The 21,071-nt window shown below is 51.6% G+C and overlaps 1 protein-coding gene and 1 pseudogene across 2 annotated transcripts in view; one reads left to right on the top strand and one right to left on the bottom strand.

Annotated features, from left to right (window-relative positions):
* Positions 1 to 20,661, bottom strand: part of ELF4 (E74 like ETS transcription factor 4) — a 39,280-nt gene extending 18,619 nt beyond the window's left edge. Inside the window, exon 1 of one of the 2 annotated variants that reach the window (XM_044234301.1) lies at positions 20,404 to 20,661. The gene's annotated coding sequence lies outside the window, so the exon portion shown is untranslated. Of the gene's footprint in view, positions 1 to 20,105; positions 20,165 to 20,403 lie in introns of those variants that run through there. The other variant, XM_044234303.1, reaches the window with a different exon arrangement.
* LOC122896280 lies at positions 4,559 to 5,019 on the top strand (annotated as a pseudogene).
* Positions 20,662 to 21,071: the final 410 nt, after the last annotated feature.

Raw genomic sequence — 21,071 nt, 5'->3', positions numbered from 1 at the left:
GACTGGCCAGTGAGGATGCCATCCCAGATACAAGACTGTGGCAGAAAGTGGCATGTGATGAATGAAAGGTGGCCTCAAATGGTACCCACCCCACCCTTGCCCCCAGGAAGGCCTGCTTGCTTCCATTGGAGGGGGTAACAGAAATACTGATCAGGGGGCACCTGGGTGGCTCAGTGGGTTGAGACTCTGCCTTTGGTCAGGTCATGATCTCAGGGTCCTGGGATCGAGTCCATCATTGCGCTCTCTGCTTAGCGGGGAGCCTGCTTCCCTCTCTCTCTGCCTACTTGTAATCTCTCTCTCTGTGTCAAATAAATAAATAAAAATCTTTAAAATAAAAAAAAGGAAACACTTACCAGAGACTAATTAAATTCATTAGTGGGCTTTTTAGAAGCTGGGCTAATCTGTGACTTGGCACCAACAGGATATTAAGTCAGATAACTTTTATTGAAGGGACAGTGTTCTTTGTCAAGGCCCCTGCCAGCCCGTGTCCTAGAAACTGAAGCGGAGGCTCTTTGCTCAGGTCTGGGAATCCCCCAGACAGCAGGGGCTGGGCTGGGTTCACTGCCTTCCTGGGTGCCCCTTCCAAATGTCCATCCCCCAACACCCGCCCCACCACTACTGGCCACTTCCCGGGCCAACAAGAGCAAAGGACCATCCAGTGTTGCCTGCACACAGGGGAGCGTGCAGGACAGAGGTGGAAAGACAGCCCATCAGGGTGTGGGCAGCTTCAGCTCTGATGTCACCACGGACTCCTGGGGTTCCTCCTTCCCCCTCACCCACACTACTCAAAGCCTCTTCCTGACTCAGAGTCCCAGGATATCAAAGTTAAAAGGGACCTGAAAGATCATGGCATTTATCTGTCCTATCATCCAACTGCAAACACCAAGCTCCCAAGGGAGGAAAAATGACTTGCCCAAGTTCACACAGCCAGTTGCTATGACTCCCAGATGACCTTTCTTCTTCCCCTCCTCATTGTCTCTCGGTGTCCTCAATACAGCCAACCCTTTCCTCTGGTGAGAACAGACAGCAGCCAAAGACCCAGGGCTGGCAAATAACAATGAAGCCACACATGTGCAGAACACATTTAACTTTTGCAGCAACTTCCCCACCTCCGTGCCTTTGTTCACACCATGCCCTAGGCCTGCTGTGCCCTTCCCCAATTTCTGCAGCTCCAATTCCCACACAGTGGTCAACATCTGAAGCAAATGTCACCTCCTTTTCACAGCCTTACCTGCTTCCTCCCCAACAAGTATATTCTCTCCCCCTCCTCCGGACACCTTCGATTTACTTCTTAGTTACTGAAGTACAGGTTGGCCAACTAGGGCTTACATGCCAAATCCAGCCCACTGTCTGTTTTGGATGGCCCATGAGCTAAGAATGGCTTTTACATTTTTTAATGATTAGGACAAAAAAATAAACAGACGAATAATATTTCATGCCACATGAGAATTATTCGAAGTTCAAATTTCAGTGTCCACAAATAAAGTTTTATTGGAATGCAGCTACGCTCATTCGTTTTCCTATCATCTCTGACTGCTTTTGCATTGTAAGCTGAGTTGTGACAGAGTCCCTATGGGCCACAAAGCCTAAAATATTTACAGTCCATTTGCAGGAAAAGTTTACTGGCTCACTCCCCTCCAGTGTGAATGGATGGATTAAGCTCATTTCTGAGAAGAACGTCATGGAGCACTCGTCATGGAGCACTCGGGAGCACCAGGAAGGACGCGTGGAACACCAAACACAAACTCGGCAGATTTTCATCAGAAAGAAAATCCTGGCCGGGCTCTGCCCATGCTGGGACCTTGAGCAAGTCATTTCAGCTTTGTGGGCCTCAGTTTCCTCGGCTGCCCAGTGAGGGGGTCGGACTGGATGGTCTAAGGCCCTTTCTAGACCTATGAGTCACAGTCAGCAATTTATTGCATTTCCAACTCACACAGTTCTGAGAAGACACAGTCCTGATGATCTTCTCTCAGAGTTAAGAGCTTACAGAAGGCTCCCCTGCCCAACTGTGGTTTTCCGTTGCCATTGTGGGCCCCCCTCACCCCATACTCACCTGCCCCTCCCCACCCTTCCCTTCTTGCTGACCTGTCTGCCCTTCTTTCTGAAGTCCTCTCCCATCAAAATAGAGATGGCTTCCTCTGAGAGCCATCCCCCACTCCCCAGCCCCTCTGACCTGGTAGGCCAGAAGCATCCATTTTTGTGGGGGCGGAGCCAAGGGAAAGAAGGGTGCTCAGCTCTCCCCAGCCTCCCAGGACCCACGCAGACAAGCAGTCAAGTAGGGGATAGGGCCAGCTCTCACCGCACCCCTGCTCTGCCAGAGGAAACAGCCCCTCTCTGCCACTTCCTGTCCCAGGGGTTTCAGCAGTTTCCCCTTCAGGGCCTGCAGGCCCTCCTGCCCCGCCCCTGCCCCACACAGGTCAGAGAGTGCAGAGAGGGGAGGGGCCCTGCGGGGGAGGGGGGAGGATCCCTCACAGGAAGGCTGAGGAGACAGCTGTCCACACAAGGGGACGCCCCAACAGCTCCACTGCCAGCTTGCCTGGGCTGGGGGACTTGGGACTGGGAGGGAGCTGGGGCTGTCTCCGCCAAACCCTCTCCTGTTAGAGGATGAGGAGAAGTGGGTTTATCACCTTACTTAGCTATCGCCTTGAGGAGGCGGGTGCAGAATGAGCCTGGCCTTCCAGGACTGGACGAAAAGACTGGACTGTGTGCTCAGGGCAATGTCCACCTGGGCTGAGGATGAGTCCCAGGTGGCTCAGGATGGAGGGATGGACTGTGGCAAGAGCCTGGGAGAAAGCAGGCCGACTGTAAGGGTTAACTGGGAGGGGCAGGTGACACTGAAAGCAACTTGACAATTTTGCATAATTTTGTCCTCAGCACCAATGGACAGAGACAACAATGGAGAGCAAAGTATTACAGTACATGTGGGTCAAGGGTAGCGGCATTTTCTGGGTGATGGAACAGGAAGCTATCACATTCCAGAGCTGCTAGTGATTCGGTGTCGTGACTTGTACTTGTAAATACCTCCCAGTTGCCCTTGCAAGGTTGGAGCTCCTAGCACTGGGGCTATGTGCCCGACAGGGATCCTGTAGGCATGTGACCATCTCTGCCAGGCCTTCCCAAGGCAAAGGGTCAGAGGAGCAGTAGAAGCCTGAGGCCCTGGACCTCTGCCTAGCTGCCGGTCCTCCTGAGGACAGGTTACAATTACAAGGTAATAGTTCTAGAAGCCCTGATGCCTGGGATGGAGTCCTAGGAGTGGAAAGACACAATCTCTCTGGTCCCCCCTATGGTAATATTGTTCCGTGAGGTCCAAGCAGCAGTAGGAAAAGCTAAGAGGACCTCTAGACATGATGGTACTGGGTGAGCCAACAAAAAATGGATGGGAAGATGGTCTTGATACCTCTCAGTTCTAGAGGTCATCCTCTTGCGACTTAGGCCGAGAGCCCTGCCCGGGCACGCCTCCTGTCTCGAGAACAGAGTCTCTCTTTTCCCCATCCCCTCGCCCTCCACACACCCCTCCCAGGGCAAATAGGATCCAGTGCCCCAGTGATAGGGCCCCACACAGGCCTGCTTCTTCAGCCCTGCAATTTGGAGTAAATACTGCTTCACAGCTGGCATGGGGGACACCAAGGAGGCCTTGGAGACAACATCTGGATATGCACCTGGGATTCTGCCAGCCCCTCCCTACATCTGGAGTGCAAACCCAGGCCCAGGGTTTGGTTACAAGCCCAACTCAAAGCTGGTGGCACGTGTTTGGAAAGAGCATCTAGCCTGGGTGGAGGGGGTGGAAGCACTTGAGATCAGTGCCAGCTCAGGGCAAGTGCTTGTGGGGCTGGCACAGATCTGAGCTAGTGCTGGGCCTGGGATGGTGGGTGTGGCCAGTGTGGCCTCACCATGGGCCCGTTGGGGGAGGAGCAGAGGGGTGTGGGTATTGTGTAAACGTGGGTAAGATTTTCTTTTGCGCCCTCTGATAGCACTTCAAGTTGTTCCCTCTGCATCTGGAGAAAGGGGCCAAACTCTAAAAATTACAGGGTGGGGGCGCCTGGGTGGCTCAGTGGTTGAAGCCTCAGCCTTCGGCTTGGGTCATGATCTCGGGGTCCTGGGATGGAGCCCAGCATCGGGCTCTCTGCTCAGTGGAGAGCCTGCTTCCCCTCCCCCTCTCTGCCTACTTGTGAACTTTGTCTGTCAAATAAATAAATAAAATCTTTAAAAAAAATTACAGGGTGGTGTGCAGGGAAGGTGGCTGGGATTTATACCTGCTGGGTACAAGCTGTGGGGTCGGTGTGCCAAGCACTTCATCTAGGCTATCTCCTTTAATTCTTACAACATCCTTACAAAGTAGCTAGTCACTGGGAGAGCTGGGGACAGAACCCAGGTTTATTTCCAACTACTACGCTCTCTGAACTTTGTTTTTAGTGAAATCTCTTTTGGTAATAATCCTGTTTTAATAGTTCCGTTTTAAAAACAGCAGAAGTGAGGCTCAGAAAAGATTAGGTAACATGACCAAGGTCATACCGCCCGTCCAGAATGGAAGCAGACCTTTTCTCAGGCGGCGGAGAAGATGGCGGATGTTCGAACAGAGGGGTGCCTACCAAAAGCGGCTGGCTGTCTTTTAAAACAAGAAGAGGGTCCTGCTTGGAGAAACTGGCAAGAACAAACTCAAGTCCTGCGATATTACGAAAACATTGGTCTGGGCTTCAAGATGCCCAAGGAGGCCACTAAGGGCGACTATACTGGTAAGAAATGACCCTTTCCTGTTAATGTCTCCACCTGACCAAGATGAAGATGAGATGCAGAGGACCACTGTCATCCACCAAGACTACTCCCATTACATCCCAAAGTGCAGCTGCTGTGAGAGATGCCACAAGAACGTGTCTGACACCAGTGCCCCACTTCAGGGACCTCCAGACTGGTGACACTGTTCCAGTGGGTGAGTGTCAGCCCTTGCACAAGACTGTGCTCTTCAACGTGCTGAAGGTCAGCAAGGCTGCCGGCACCAAGAAGCAACTCCAGAAGTTCTAAGACTAGACATCTGCCCATACCTCTGGACAAAATTTGTTTTCCTAGTTAATTAATAAATAAATAAATAAATAAAAGAGGCAGAACTCAAACCCAGGCTGTGTGCCTTCGATATCAAAGTCTAGGCCTTCCCCACGGCCCCACGCTGGTGACCATTTGCTCAGATCCCTAGCTCAGCGCTCGCTCACAACACACAACTTTGAAGGTTCAGAACCTCTGTGATGTTCCTTCAACAAAAGCTTCCCAGGTCTGTGACCCACCCCCTCCTCTAGGGCCTCAATCCCAATCAAAGCTCCATCGAAGAAGTGATCCCTAACGTTCTGGGCCAAGTCTGCACCAAAATGGTGACAAGCTGAGCCAGCTATGAAGGAAGGGGAAGTGGAATGGGAGGCTTCCAGCTCTACTGATGAAGGACGCTGACTCTATTCCACCTCAAGGGGCCTACCATTTCCAGAGAGTTCCTGGATCCAGACCTGGGGTGGCCATGTCATGGCCCTGCCCCATAAATATACACTTGCTCTCAGTTTACACATAATGTTAGTCTGGGTTCTTATCTCTCGGGGTACTGATTCACATGTTTATTCAAATATTTATGGAAAGTCAGCCCTGAGCACCTCATAGATGGCAGGCCCATGGCCAGGGGCTTATCGCCAGGCCCACCCTATTCTTCTCAAGGTAGACTGAGGTAGAATCTCTTCCTAAGTTCCTGGTAAGCTGGGTTATCCCATCTACCTAACCAATTGCTGGGTTTTTTTCTCCCCAAAATATACCTGTACCAAATATCTCTTATTTGGCCTAGAGGTTGGCAGAAAATGGGGAGTGACATGTTAATGGGTACAGAGTCTCTTTATGGAGTGATGACAATATTCTATAATGCATTGTAGTGACGGAATTAAAATTCTGTGAATATACTGAAGCCAATGAACTGTATACTTTGAGTATATAACTTAATTGTATGGCAGTGAATTAAATTGAATTAAACTGTTATTCATTATTATTTTTATTTTTTTATTTGTGGGGGCAGGGGCAGAGGGAGAAAGAGAATCCTTAAGCAGGCTCCACACCCAGCGCAGAGCCTGATACAGGGCTCAATCTCAACGACCCTGAGATCATGACCTCAGATGAAATCAAGAGTCGGGACCCTTGACCAACTGAGCCACCCAGACGCCCCTAACTAAACTGTTATTTAAAACAAACAAACAAACAAACAAAAATGAGGCCAGAGAGAGGCAGCAGCTCACTCAAGGCCACATGCAAGTTGACAGAGCAGTTCAGGCCACACTCCAGATGTCCAATTTCTGATTTTGAGGATCTCTTCTATCAGCCTCCCCATGGCCCTAATCAAGGATAAATGCTGAGGCTGAGCGAGTGTGCAAAGCAGGGCCACCTGCATGCATGCGGGCTGGTGGTTGGGCCTAAAGCAACAGGGTAGGCAGTGGAAAATGCTATAGACCAGGGGCTTCAATTTAGGTCTGCCACGAGCATCGCCAAGCGCCCTTCTCTGGATCCCAGTGTCCCCGTCTGAAAAGTCAAGCAGTTGAGTCTGGTGTACCCTTGCAAAAGGCCCCATGAGCTCCGACCCTCTGAGGTTCTTTTTTTTTTTAAGATTTTATTTATTTATTTGACAGAGAGAGAGATCACAAGTAGGCAGAGAGGCAGGCAGAGAGAGAGGAGGAAGCAGGCTCCCTGCTGAGCAGAGTGCCCTATGCGGGACTCGATCCCAGGACCCCAAGATCATGACCTGAGCCAAAGGCAGAGGCTTAACCCACTGAGCCACCCAGGCACTGCAAGACCCCCTGAGGTTTTTTTTTTTTAAAGACTTTTATTTATTTATTTGATAGACAGAGAGAGATCACAAGTAGGCAGAGAGGCAGGCAGAGAGAGAGGGGGAAGCAGGCTCCCCGCCGAGCAGAGAGCCCGATGTGGGGCTGGATCCCAGAACCCTGAGATCATGACCTGAGCTGAAGGCAGAGGCTTAAACCACTGAGCCACCCAGGTGCCCCAGACCCCCTGAGGTTTTAATTAGAAAGTCCTACAAGGTGGAACAGAAAGGCGTGTCAAATATGTGCTGCTTCTCAGAGGGCTACAGGAGGTTCTAGACATAATTAGGCGTTCCAATCGTTGCTCCTCACTGATAGTGACGACCAGGACTTTCCTGTAAGAGTCAAATTCTCTTGGACAATTCCACTACTAAGTTTCCCCAAGGTCTGGCGTGTGGGGAGCTCGGTCCTGATTTCCCCCCACCAGCAGTGTTCAGGGACAGAAGAACCCATAATAGAGACCCATTTATCATGTCCTTTGGCAATGTGGAGTACCAGGTTCTCGGCCTGGTGCCCAGGCAGCCCCACCTTGTGTTGAACTTGCCTCCTTGGTGGAGGGAGTGATCGCTAATGGCCACTGGTCTAGCCCCCGCTGGACAGGATGTTTCCACATCAAGCCCCACTTCCTGCCGCTAGCCCGGGGCTCCGGTTCCCCCCTTCTCCTGCCATCTGGTCGCCTGCCCTCTGCCCCCTCCCCTTGCTGGGTGTTTACAGGCTGTCTTATCAGCATGGGGAATCTGGGCCTCACCCAGCTGGCTGCCCTGCCCCGCCCAGCCCAGACAGCCTCCCCAGGGCCCTACCTGCTGTGGTTTCATCACTATAGGCACTATAATCTGGAACCCCCCTTTCACCCCTGGCCGGCAGGGGGTGTGGATGAAGGCTTGCTGCCTGCCAGAGTGAAACCTGAATATTCATAGTGCTTTATCCGCCTTGCCCCAGCTGGGGGAGGGCATGCATTCTTTGTACATTGTCATCATCTCTATCTGCAGGCTATGGGGACAGGAATGAGGTGCTTGGGTCACTGAGAAGGATAACTTTGGCCTGGAGGCCTTGACGGCTCTTCTGTTCTCAACCACCAAGAGATGAGCAGCGGCAAGGCTAGGCTCTGAGAGCACAAGCAGGTTTTCTGTTTTTCTAACTGGAAGTACTGTAAACACTCGGAGCTCAAGGTGGGACAGAATGAGGGGCCACAGGCTGACTGTGGTGGAGGGGGAAAGGCTAGGGAATCTGTGGGCACAGCCTCAGCCAATCCATGCCTACTTCGGAGTCTCATGATCCCCACACCAAAGGTTGGGATAAGGCCAGAGCTAACCACTGCGCAAGTCCAACGACTTTCCCCGGGGACACAAGGGCTTAGATTTTTCCATCAAATAAGTTTGAACCAAGGAGGGAGACAGGGATGGGGACAGCAGGCAAACGAACACGCTGCAGGTGACGGACACACCTTCCTGCACTTTGGGCGAAGATCCCGAAAGTGTAAATTCTGACCTGTCCAGAAGCAGGTCTCACAGGGCCAGGGCCTGCTTGCTAAAGCCGACCCAGCCACACAGCAGGAATCGAAGCCACACTCCCAACCCAGGGCATCTTTCAGGAGCTTCCATGTTGCTTGCTGATAAATCAATGAAAATATATTTCGGCGGCAGATTGCAACATTCGCACTTAGGATAAAATGCCACACTTCAAAGAAATTTATGAGATTGTGTCCTTCTAGGCCTCTAGGATATAAATCAATAGTTTGGGGCACTTTGGTGGGAAAGTTTGGAAAACCTCTGCTAAGGCAATTTTGCCATTAATGGGCTATGTAACCACAGGCATGCCAAGTCACATGGTTCTCCCAGTCTTGGGCCTCCTGCCCCCCTCTCCACTACAGACCTCATGCTACCCGTAGCTCCTGTGACTGACCCTAGTAGCAGGCCACCATCCCCCCTCCCCAGGAATGACTTCCCCACCACTCTGAAAAATCACAAACCATTTAATGTTAATGTGTTAGTGAGTGATATTAGGTTAATGTGTCGCCTCTCTCCTTAACACATTTTCTCTGACAAAGGCCATCTGGAGCTACCCTTGTCTTAGTCTAGAGAGTGTCTCCGGGGCAACCATGGGGCAGCCCAGCAGGTTGGTGAGGCAGGTGGGTATTCTCAGTGGTCTGCCTTACCTCACACCACCAGCCACAGAGCGATCTGGCCCTTACCACCTACTCCCCCCACCTGTGGGCCCCATTAGGAAGCTGTATGGAGTGGACGTGCAAGCCTTCGAAAAGCTAACAACTAGGCCGGGTGCAGCAGAAAGCCCACTGACCGGATGTAAGGGAGATGAAGTTCCAGTCACAGCCCTGCCTCTGCCCAGCTCCTCCCTCTGAGCTGGCGCCAACTCCTACTCCAGGGCACACATTCAGATCTGGCTGTGGCCATGCCAGCTGCACTCGGCCGAGCTTTACAGTCCGAACTCATCTGCTTGGTTTCCAAAGGTCCTTCACAGTCTGACCCCACCCTACCTACTCAGCCTTGTTTCCCATGATTTCCCAACTCAAGCCTGGGCTTGAAGCCCAGTGGTCTCCTCATGGTCCCCTGAGGGAACATTCCAGGCTCATTCACGGAGTTTCTCAGGCCAGCCATGCCCTTGCTGCTCTGTTTTGGTTAATCAAATAATGCCCATACAGCAAGGTCCCCACCAAGGTCCCCAGACCCATGGAGCTGGTTACACCCTGAGAAGTAGAGTGCACAGCTGTGGAGCCCCCTTTTCGAAATGCCGATAGCCCAGATTTGACCACGAGATCTCGTCACACCACACAGGCTTGAACTGCTCTTTAATTATTTCATGCGCCGTCCAATCCATGGGACCAAGGCCTAGCTCTTCTTCTGATTCTACCACAGGTCTGGGCATTCATGAATTAAGTTCACATAAAGTCTCTGTCCAAGGGAGATCTCTAGAATAGACATCCCAGGTCCTGACAGATGTGAGAGCTACTATCTAAGGGTGGGGCTAGGGATGGAGTTGGGGGACAAATGTCCTCAGCCTCCAACATTACTTATCCTCTCCGGCTCCCTGTCTGTGTTTGGGGAAACATATACCGGCAAGAGTCATTTATTCCAAGCTGCATCGAGAAGGTGGTTCATGATCAATCAGGTCATCTCCCTTTGTACAAAACCACACTGTTTCCACCCTGGGAATATTAGGTGCTGATCTGATCATTGCACTCTCTGGAAAAGATTTCACGATTCTGGATCAGGTCTAAGACAGAAAATGATTCAGCAAAATAGGGTGTGTGGGGTGTCTGGGTGGCTCAGTTGGTTAGGAGTCTCTCTTTTTTTAAGATTTTATTTATTTGAGAGAGAGCACAAGCAGGGTGAAGGGCAGAGGGAGAAGCGTGAGCAGGGAGCCTGACGTGGGACTGGATCCTGGGACTCCAGATCATGACCCGGGATGAAGGCAGACACTAATCTACTGAGCTGCCCAGGCGCCCTAGGAGTCTGACTCTTGATTTTGGCTAGGGTCATGATCTCAGAATCTTGCGATCAAGCCCCGTGACGGGCTCCATGCTCAGTGGGGAGTCTGCTTGGGATTCTCAATCCCCCACCTCTGGCTTGCATGCTCACTTACTCTCTCTAGAAAAAAATAATAATAAATAAATCTTGGGACACCTGGGTGGCTCAGTGGGTTAAAGCCTCTGCCTTTGGCTCAGGTCATGATCCTGGGGTCCTGGGATCGAGCCCCGCATCAGGCTCTCTGCTCAGCGGGGAACCTGCTCCCCCCCTCTCTCTGCCTGCTTCTCTGCCTACTTGTGATCTCTCTCTCTCTCTCTCTCTCTCTGTGTCAAATAAATAAATAACAACCTTTAAAAAATAAATCTTTAAAGAAAAAAGAATGGGGTGTGAGTATAACTATATGAAGAAAAGATTTTCATTTTTTAAAAGATTTTATTTATTTATTTATTTATTTGAGAGAAAGAGAGAGAGCAAAAGCAGGGGGGAGGGGCAGATAAGCAGACTCCCCATTGAGCACAGAGCTTGAGGTGGGGCTTGATCCTAGGACCCCAAGATCATGATCAGAGCTGAAGTCAGATGCTTAACCGAATGAGCCACCCAGGCACCCCGAAGACAAGCTTTTTAAAAAAGAGGTATTACATTGTCTAGGCAAAAAAGGTTGAAAAGGGATATGACTGACATCTATAAAATGATGTATGGAGCAGATAATCATGGGCCCAGTCACCAAACGTGGTTCATAAATGAAGGGCAAGTAATAAATAGTCCTATTTTGTATTTGCAAAATACCTAAGTCCTATTTTGTGAATACATACGTTTGGAAACTTACGGAATTCTTTAGCTGAAGAATATCAATGAAAAGATTAAGCATTACCTATTTTTAAAAACATTTTATTTATGTATTTGACAGAGAGAGAGACACAGTGAGAGAGGAAACACAAGCAGGGGGAGAGGGAGAGGGAGAGAAGCAGGTTTCCCACCAAGCAGGAAGCCTGATGTGGGGCTCGATCCCAGGACCCTGCGATCATAACCTGAGCCAAAGGCAGATGCCCAATGACTGAACCACCCAGGTGCCCTGATTAAGAATCTTCTAAAGTGACAGTTACATCAGGGCCACCCATGATTATAAAATATCTGTTGTAACAATTACTGTAGGGGGCCTGGATGGCTCAGTCAGTTAAGCTTCTGCCTTTGGCTCAGGTGGTGATCCCATCGGGCTCCCTGATCAGTGGCGAGTCTTCTTCTCCCTCCTCTTCTGCCTGCCAGTCCCCCCTGCTTGTGCTCTCTCTCTCTCTCTCTCTGTGTGTGTGTCAAATAAATAAATAAGTAAAATATTTTTAAAAATTACTATAAATAGGATAAATTCAAGTATTAAAAGAAAAGGATATTGACAATCTCATTCTAAAATTCATATGAAATTGCAGAATTAAAATAGGCAAAAATAACTCTGAAAAGGAACAGCGTTGGAGGGCTAGCACCACCTGATTTCAAAAAATGATTATAAAGTTACAGTAATCAAAAAAGCTGGCATTGGTGGAAAGATAAACAGATCAATCAGCAGAACAGAATACAGAGGGTGCCTGGGTGGCTCAGTCAGTTAAGCATCTGCTCAGGTCATGATCCCAGAGTCCTAGGATCCAGCCAGAAATCCGGCCTTCCTGCTCAGCAGGGAGTCCATTTCTCTCCCTCTCCCTCTGCTCCTGCTCCTGTGCTCTCTCTCTCACTCACTTTTTTTCTCAAATAAATAAATAAAATCTTAAAAAAAACCAGACTATAGCCCACATATATAAGGATAGAAATAAGCCCACATATATAAGGACAACTGCAGTAGCCTAACAACAGCTTTTCCAACAAATGGTACTAGAATAATCAGTATCTGTATGTAAAAGGAAAAAAAAATGAATATGAATTTACACCTCTCGCTATCTGAAAGAATTAACTCAAAATGGATCAAAGACCAAAATGTAAAGTCTAAAACTATAAAACTTATAAAAGAAAACATAAGACAAAATATTTGTGACCTTAGGCTAGGTGAAGACTTCTTAGAGACCTCACCAAAAGTAAAAATTGATTAGTTGGACTTCATTGATATCAAAATCTTCTGCTCCACAAAAGACACTATAAAGAGAATGAAAAGGCAAGCCAGAGACTCAGAGAAAACCTTCACAAAGCAAGAATAAAGGTCTTGTGTCGAGAATATGTAAGAACTCTCAAGACTCAACAAGAAAAACAAATCAATTTTAAAAAGGCCAAAAAATTTTATTTTTTAAAAATATTTTATTTATTTATTTGACAGAGAGAGAGCAAGAGTGCATAAGCAGGGGAAGCGGGAGAGGGAGAAGCAGACTCCCCGCCGAGCAGGGAGCCCGATGTTGGGCTCTATCCCAGGACCCTGAGATCATGACCTGAGCTGAAGGCAGACGCTTAACCAACTGAGCCACCCAGGCGCCCCAAAAAGGGGCAAAAGATTTAAACAGATACCTTACCAAAGAAGATATATTGGTTATAAGTAAGTACATCATTAGGGAAGTACAAATTAAAACCACAATGAAATACCACTGCACACCTATTACAAAGGCTAACATTAAAAAGACTCACCAAGTGTTGGTGAGGACACAGAGCAACTAGAACTCACACACGACTGGTGGGAATGTGAAATAGTACAATCACTTTGGAAAACAGTTTGAAGTCTCTTTCTTTTTTAAAAAAAATTTTTTAAAGATTTTATTTATTTATTTATTTGTCAGGAAGAGAGAGAGAGTGAGCACACAAGCAGGCAGAGAGGCAGGCAGAGGAGGAGAGAGAAGCAGGCTCCCTGCTGAGCAAGGAGCTCGATGCAGGACTCGATCCCAGGACCCTGAGATCATGACCTGAGCCGAAGGCAGCGACTTAACCCACTGAGCCACCCAGGATCCCAGTTTGACAGTTTCTTAAAAAGTTGAAGCTACAACTACTGTATGATTCAGCCATTCCACCCCTAGGTGTATTTAACCAAAAGAAAAGGACATATATAGCTATGGAAAGATTTGTACATAGATGTGCACAGCAGCTTTGTCTGTAATAGCCAAACATGGGGTGGGGGAAAGCCACCAAATGTCCGTCAACTGATGAATAAATAATGTGTGCTATCTCCATACAATGGAATGCTACCTAGCAATACAAAAGGAATGAAATATGGATGGATTTAACAGCATGGACAGATCTTAAATATGCCGAATGAAAGAAACCATACAAAAAGAGAGTACACATGGTATATGATCCCATTATACAAAACTCTAGAAAATGCAAACTATTACAATTAGTAAATAAGCCCTAGAGCTCTAATAAACAGAATAGTAAATATAGCTAACGATATTGTATTATAATCATCAAACTTGCTAAGAGACTAGAGTCTCTTAATCCCACACAGTCTTGAATTGCTCTTTAATCATTAAAAAGAAAGGATAATTATGTACCATGACAGAGGGGCTAATTATCACTACAATGGCAACCATATTATGATATGCAAATAGCTCACTGTGGGGCTAAGTGCATGTGTACATGCTCTACATGCTCTACAACTCTAGAATTGGGTTTAGATCCTTCAGAGCAGGGCACCTGGGTGGCTCAGTGGGTTAAAGCCTGTGCCTTCAGCTCAGGTCATGATCCCAGGGTCCTGAGATTGAGCCCCACATCGGGCTCTCTGCTCAGCGGGAAGCCTGCTTCCTCCTCTCTCTCTGCCTGCCTCTCTGCCTACTTGTGATCTCTGTCTGCCAAATAAATTAAAAAAATTTAAAAAAAAAGATCCTTCAGGGACGCCTGGGTGGCTCAGTTGGTTAAGCAGCTGCCTTCGGATCAGGTTATGATCCCAGCGTCCTGGGATCGAGTCCCGCATCGGGCTCCTAGCTCGGCAGGGAGCCTGCTTCTCCCTCTGCCTCTGCCTGCCTCTCTGTCGGCCTGTGCTCGCTCTCTCTCCCTCTCTCTCTGACAAATAAATAAATATAATCTTTAAAAAAAAAAAGATCTTTCAGAGCAGGAGGTTGGTCCTGCTGTGGTGGTTTTTGTTTGGTTGTTTTTTTTTTTTTTTTTTTTGATCAGTAGGGCACCAAGAAAGTGGTCACCTAATGTAATGAGACAGGTGTTTTCTGTGCACGGATTCTCACAGAATCAGCAGACCTGAACTAGCCTCTTTTATCCTCTGGGGCATTATGGGAAAAAGACAAATTATCTACTAAATCTATGTCTAAGTACCTCCTTGCTATCAGGTCATCGGGAATTTGGGGAGGTTAAGACTAATTGCCCACTCTCCCATCCTCCAAGGACTAGCAGTTCTAACCTGAGGGGCGGAGACCAACGGACAGAGTGAAGTGGCTCAGGGGTGGTCCATGGGTGGTCCAGTCCTTCCTGGGCAAACACAATCCATCTGATAGCAGATGGAACCTCCAAAGTACTTTCTGGGAGGCCTCGAATGGGGATGGCACACAGCTCCTTGGGAACTCTTCTGGGCAAACACAGCACCAACCCAAAGCCTCTGGGCATTGGACAAGAATGGACGCATCCATTCAAATTCTAGTGAAAGGAGGGAGGGAGTGAGGAGTGGTTGGTCAGTTGGCTCCCAGAATTCTACACTCAGCAGGGTAAAAAAAACAAGAGACCGATGGTTGCTAATTTCTTGTCCAGGATGCAAGGCCTTTGAGGCCTTCTCTCAAAGGAACTAACTTCTCATTCCTGTAGCAAATGATACTTAAGATGAGAGTGGTGAAGAGATAAAGATGGCAATGTTAATAAAAACATGAAGGACTTGATTTTTGCTCTTCACGGCACCACTGCCTGCCACTCAGAAAGACTATTCCGCACACACATCTTCTCCACACATCCATCTCCGCACACACGTCCCCTCCTTCTCCTGTGTGATGACAGACTTAACAAAGGGGTAGCAGAAAGATAAGGAAACTCCCTCAGTTTCAGAATGGGTACGGCAGGCGTTGCCAATGCTGCCAGAGAAGCGATTGCTCCCTGGAGCTGGCCAAGTCAAGGCTGTGTGAAGGGAAGTGACAACAACAGCCACGGGAATAACAACAGCTAACGCCTGTGGGGCAGTAACTATGTGCCAGGCACCATGCTAAGCACTTCATGTGCAGTATCTCACTGAGTCCTCCCTCTCACGACCCTGTGAGGTGGGTACTAGAACCCAACACGGTTAAGTGACTAGCCCATACTCACACAGTCAGTAAACAGTAGGTCTGGAATGAGAACACAGAGAGCCCGTGCCTCCCACCCCCGGCCCCAAGACAACCCAACTTCTCTGGAAGGATGCTGGGTTAGATTGGAAGAGGAAAGGAAGCTTCAGGAAGGCCAGATGGACTGGGAAGCAGGAAGTTACCGGCATTGGGACAATAAAATGGTCCATCAGGAAAGTGGGAACCTAAGGCAAAGCTTGCTCAGCCTGGGCAAGCTGCTTAACCTTTTTCTTGTTGGTTTAAGAAATGTTCCAGCACTTTCCCTTGCAGACCCTCCTGCATGAAACACCTTTCTCTGAGCCTCCTTCTCCTCCTATAGAAGGCTGGGGTCTCTGCCAAAAAACTCACCTTAGGACATGATTTCCCAGCCAAGAAGTCAGGGCACTCCTGGTGTGTCCCTGTAGTGTTGCAACGTGCTGGGGAGGGGGCAGGGAAAGAGGGCAGTGAGAGAGGGAAAATGATGCGGGGGAGGGGAGGATATGGTGTGTCCCGGTCTTTTTCTCCAGTGAAATGCAACAAGAGCCAAGTTCCCCTCTCCACTCAGCCATGGGAGACACAGAAGTAGCAGAGCAAATATATGGCTAGTCCTTGCCCTTGCCCGGGTGGTCTGGGCAGAAACATATGGGACTCTCTAGACTCTTGGGTTCCCAACTGGCTGAAGAAAGGAAAATCTCCGTCCTCCACCTGACCCTCCCGGCTCTCAGAGAAATCTCAGAATCCTGGGGAAAGGTGGGACCCAACCAGCCCATGCCTGCTCTGAACACCACTGGTGCATCAGTTTTCCTGTCCCTTTGATGTCCTCTACCTCTCTTCCCCTCTCTCCACCCACCTCCTCCAGGGCCTGTGCGGTGGTGGGGGGTGGACTCAAAATGAAATCCCCTCAGCTTGGGTGGCAAAGAAGCCTGTCTACCCTTTGTGTCTTATCCATACACGCAGGGCTCCCTGGGCTCCGGGTCTGGGCCAGCCACTTTCTATCTCCTGGAGTGGAGATCGGGGGTTTGCGCTGAGCCACCCACACTGGCTGACCTGTTCTTTTATGTGCCATGCATTTGCCAAACAATTATCCAGGCTTCGAAGGTCAGTCTGTGGACAGGGAAGACAGAGAAAGGCATCTTTTCTCCCTTTTCTGCCCAGCCAAATCTCCCCCGCGCCGCCCCCCCTCCCCTTCAAGGTCTAGCTCGAGCCTCACAAAGCCTTCCCTCCCTCCTCCAGCGGCCGACCTCAGAGCTCTGGCTGCCTCTGGCCCCTACTCCGAGGAGCACAATTAGCACCTGACCAGCCACTGACCTGGCTGCCTGTCCTCGCCTCTGATTGTTTCAGTGTCTTAGTCATCTTTCCCTCACCACCTCCTTCATTTGTCTCCTCCACAGTGCCTAGCACAGGTTGGGCACACAGTAGGTGTTAATAAATGGCTGTTGAATTGAAACTCAGCAGCCCCTGTGAGGTCAGAACCCTCTCGAGCACCCCGACCAGCAGTTCCTTGGCAACCAGCACTGGGGCCGGAGCTAGAGGGCATTACTGACGCGGCCACTATTACTGGCCATGTGAGGCTCAGCGGCCAGAGATTTGCAGGCAGGTTGGTGTTGATGAGAAAAGCCCTTGACCTCTAGGAAAGTGCCCATGGGATTCTGGGTACCTTGGATGAGTTTCCTTTCTCCCCTGCAGAACTAGTTTTCAGTCTGAGAACCTCAAAGGGAATAAATTGGCAGTGAAGCCAGAAACCTCTTTGCAGCTTAGAAATCCTGGAGAGATAACCAAGCCCAGGTTGGGGTCAGACCCAAGCTTGAGAAGAGAAGGCTGCCCAAAGCCCTTCCCAGCTCCGCAGGGGACCTCCAGGAGGTGGTGGGGCTGTGCCAGAAGCCTAGAGGGGCATTTGGGGGTGGCACTAAGTAATGCTATCCTGCCCCGGCACCCAACAAATCACGACACCTACAGCCCACCAAGGAAGCAGGTCTCCCTTTCCCGGTCATTCATCCAATTCCCAAAGCCGTTCAGACGGTGCATTCAGACTGGAACCCAGCCAGGGTCCCCAGACAAGGAGAAGCCACCACGTCTAGGATGCCCAGCTCCCCACACTAGCTCAAGTATTCCAGCCTGACTTCGAATTATGGTTATTTATACATATGACCTAGATGCTCTCCCTGTCTCCCTCCCACACCCTTCACCCCAACTCTGGCCTACAACAGAAGCTAAGCTATACACAGTCCTGGAAGGCATGTGACATCTTCTTCACCTCCATGTTTTCTCACTGCCACTTCAGGGATGCCTGCTATGGGGACTGGCTCTTGGCAAATGTTTGTTGAGTGGAATGAGCTTTAGGCACTGTATCAGATAATACCATCACGCTAGTTGGTGCTCACTGTGTGCCATATACTGTTCTAATAAACAGCTTATGTGTACTGAAGGATTTCATCTTCAGAGCAACCTTATGAGGCAGGGCTCACTTGACAAATGGGGCAACTGAGGCATACAACTGACTAGAATCACATAGCTAAGTAAATAGCAAAGCTGGGTTTTAGACTCAAGACAGTCTGGCTCTAGGGATGGAAGGTAAAATGAGAAAGTTGGGGGTGGGGTTGGGGGGGGTGGGGAGGCCCAAGGCCAAGCTTAGGAGCAGGGATTTCCCTGGGAAAGCAATCCCCTCAGCCTGCACCTGGCTGGGCCTCTTCAGGGACGAAAGCGCTGAATTTTGCAGGCTAGGGGCATTTGGGATAATGTATCAATCAGGCCTATGAAAGAAAGACCACAGCACCCTCATTTTTAGATCCCAACACAGGACAGAGAAGACAGAAGCCACTGTGCCACCACTTAGCACTAGGCAGGGGGAGAGTGGATTTCAGGCCCCCAGCTCGTCCAGGGGTGGGCGCCAGTTCCTGAGCAACCATCGAGCAAACAGTGCAGCGGTGGGAGGAATGCCAGACATAGTTGCAAACAAGCCACTCCTTCGGCTCACAGCTAGAGGCTGGGCGAGGGTGGCCAGGTGGAGCCTGCTCAACCCCCCCAAACATCTCAGGCTTTGAACAGCCCCAGATACACACACACACACACGTAAGGCAGCCCCTTCCCCACACCGGCAAGGATAACAAGTCCTCCAAGATAGTTAAGTATTTCATTTAACTCAGGACAGCTCACCCGCTAGGCTGTTTCTGCTCTGGGTCTACCCAACCAATGGTTGTTGAGAAAGTGCTTTCTAACCGGTAAAGCCCTGTGTAACTGCGAAGAGGGATTTGCATTCTTACCAGGCATACACGTTCCCTAGGCACTTTCAGTGCCCAAGTGTCCTGTCTCCCCCAAGGGGAGAGCTAGATCTCTTCCCTTCACCCCTCTCCAACCTGGCACTCGGGCCAGGGGTCAGCTTGCAGGGGGTGAGTCCCTGATGGGCGTGCCCACCAGCTGTTGGGGCCAAGCAGTGGTGGCTCGGGGCCCTGGGGTGGTGACCTCACTTCCGCTCCTACCTCCCCACCTCCCTAGCACTCCTCCCATTTGAGGCCCCACCAGGCCAAAATCGAGAAGTCCAAGGTTAACTGTTCCTCCCCACTTTAAGAGCTAATTAAAATGATTAGCCACAATGAACTGTCAAACATTAACCAGAAGAAGCTGCAGGACCAGACAGGCCTCTATCTCCGGGCAGAGGGATGAGGGGCAGGAATCAAACTGCCATCAAATCCCATGGCGGGGTCGGGGGGGGGGGGCCGCCAGGGAGAACCTGGCTGAACCGAGGTACCAAGGGGTTAGGAGGTGACTCTGGTCAGGAAGGCCTTGTCCCTCCACACAGTCCTGAGGGAAGGGCAACAGAGGGTGCGGTGGAGGCACCAGACATTCATACAGCGGACACCGCCTCAGCAGTTCCCCAAAACAAGGCGCTGCCGGCATGGCACCCCGCGCTGTGAGGCGGCTCAATCCCCTCGCCGGCAGCAGCGGAGGGAACGGAGAGGCGGGAGACACCGGGAGAGCGGGAGAGCGGGAACGCGGGAGCGGGAAGGCTGGCGTCTTGCTCACACGGAAACTCTGGCCCCTGCCAAGAAGTCTCTATTTTGGCGACCCGATTATCCAAGTCATAGGTGTGTGTGTGTGTGTCTGTGTGTGTGCGCGCGCGCGTGTGTGCGTGTGCGCGTGTGTGTGCGCGCGCGCGCGCGTGTTTTACACCAGTGAGTGTGTGCTTTACACTAAGGCGCCTGGCCCCCCAGAGGCGCTAGGGGCCGCCCAATCAATCTGGCAGCCCCGCCACCGCACGGTCTGACCTCCCGCCCTCGAGCGCCGAGCTTTCGGGGGGCCCTTCTGTCACGATGTGTCCTGTCACGGAACCCTCGCGCCCGGGACGCGGGAAAACCGGCCTCCCACCCCGGCTCGGGAATTCGATTCCGTTTCTCACCCCGGCTCAGAAGCCCGAGTTCCCCCCCACACACGCGCTGGGGCGAGGCAAGGGCGGGACTCAACACGCCGCGGCTCTCCCACCATTCCCTGGGCCCCCGACCCCGACACGCCGGGGCCCGGGCGTCCCCGATCCCGCCCTGAGGCAAACTTTTCGAGGTCCCCGAAGGCTCGAAGAAGCGGCGCCATCGACGTACCTCAGGCCGAATGGGCTCGGTCGCCGGGCTGGGGTCGGTCGCTGCGGTCCCCTCCCCGCTCCGGGGGCCCAGGCGAGGGTCCCAGCTGCCTCCCGCCCTCCCTCAGCCCGCCTTCTCCCCTCGGAAGCCGGGCTGGGCCAGTGGCGCCGGGAACTCGGCGCCGGCGAAAGGAGAAGTGGAAGTTGAGCGCGGCGCCCGGTCGGTCCCCGCGGCCGCCGGGGCCACCGTCCCCCTTCCTCCTTCCCTCCCTCTTTCCTCCCTGCCCGCCTGCCCCCGCGGCCCCGCGCCCGTGACTCACCTCGGCGCCGGGGCAGGCTGGTCCGGGCGGGCGAGGCGCAGGGCTCTCCCACACGTCGCGCCGCCAATGGCAAGTTGGAGGGCGAGATGCAAATACCAGGTGAGACGGCGGCGCCCCTGATAAAACGACTCCGGGGGGCGGGGTGGAGTGCGGGGGGAGCTGGGTGGCCGCCAGGGAGGGCCACGCCGAGGGAAGGGGCGGCGGGGGGCGCCCGGGGAGGGGGCGCGAGCCGGCGGAGACCTGCACTGAGACACCCGAGCGAAAGGGGAAATTGCACTAGAGACACACACGTCCCCGCAGGCGGCGGCTGGGGCGGGCGCGAAGGAGGCTGGGCGGGAGGGAGGGAAGAGCCGGAGGGAGGGACCGACGGGAGGGACCGCGGGCGGGCGGGGTGGGTGAGGGAGCGAGGGAGGGACGAGGCGTCTTGGTGGAAACAGCGCCCCTCCACCCCTGGCCCGCCGCGGTCGCCAGCACGGCAGGGGGAGCCGTGCCAGGGGCCCGTGCGGCCTCTCCTTCCCCTCACGGCTCGCTCGCCCCCGGGGACGGCAAGAGCAGGGCCCCTGAAGAGCCCGCGTCGCGCACCCCTTTCTTGGTCCGCGCCCCTCAGTCTGCTAGCACGCGGCGGGTCCCGGGCTCTCGGCTCCCTGTCCGGGGCCCTTCCCGGAGGG

Source organism: Neovison vison, chromosome X, assembly GCF_020171115.1.
Source record: "Neovison vison isolate M4711 chromosome X, ASM_NN_V1, whole genome shotgun sequence".
Lineage (NCBI taxonomy): Eukaryota > Metazoa > Chordata > Mammalia > Carnivora > Mustelidae > Neogale > Neogale vison.
This window is presented reverse-complemented; position numbering and strand designations above follow the sequence as displayed.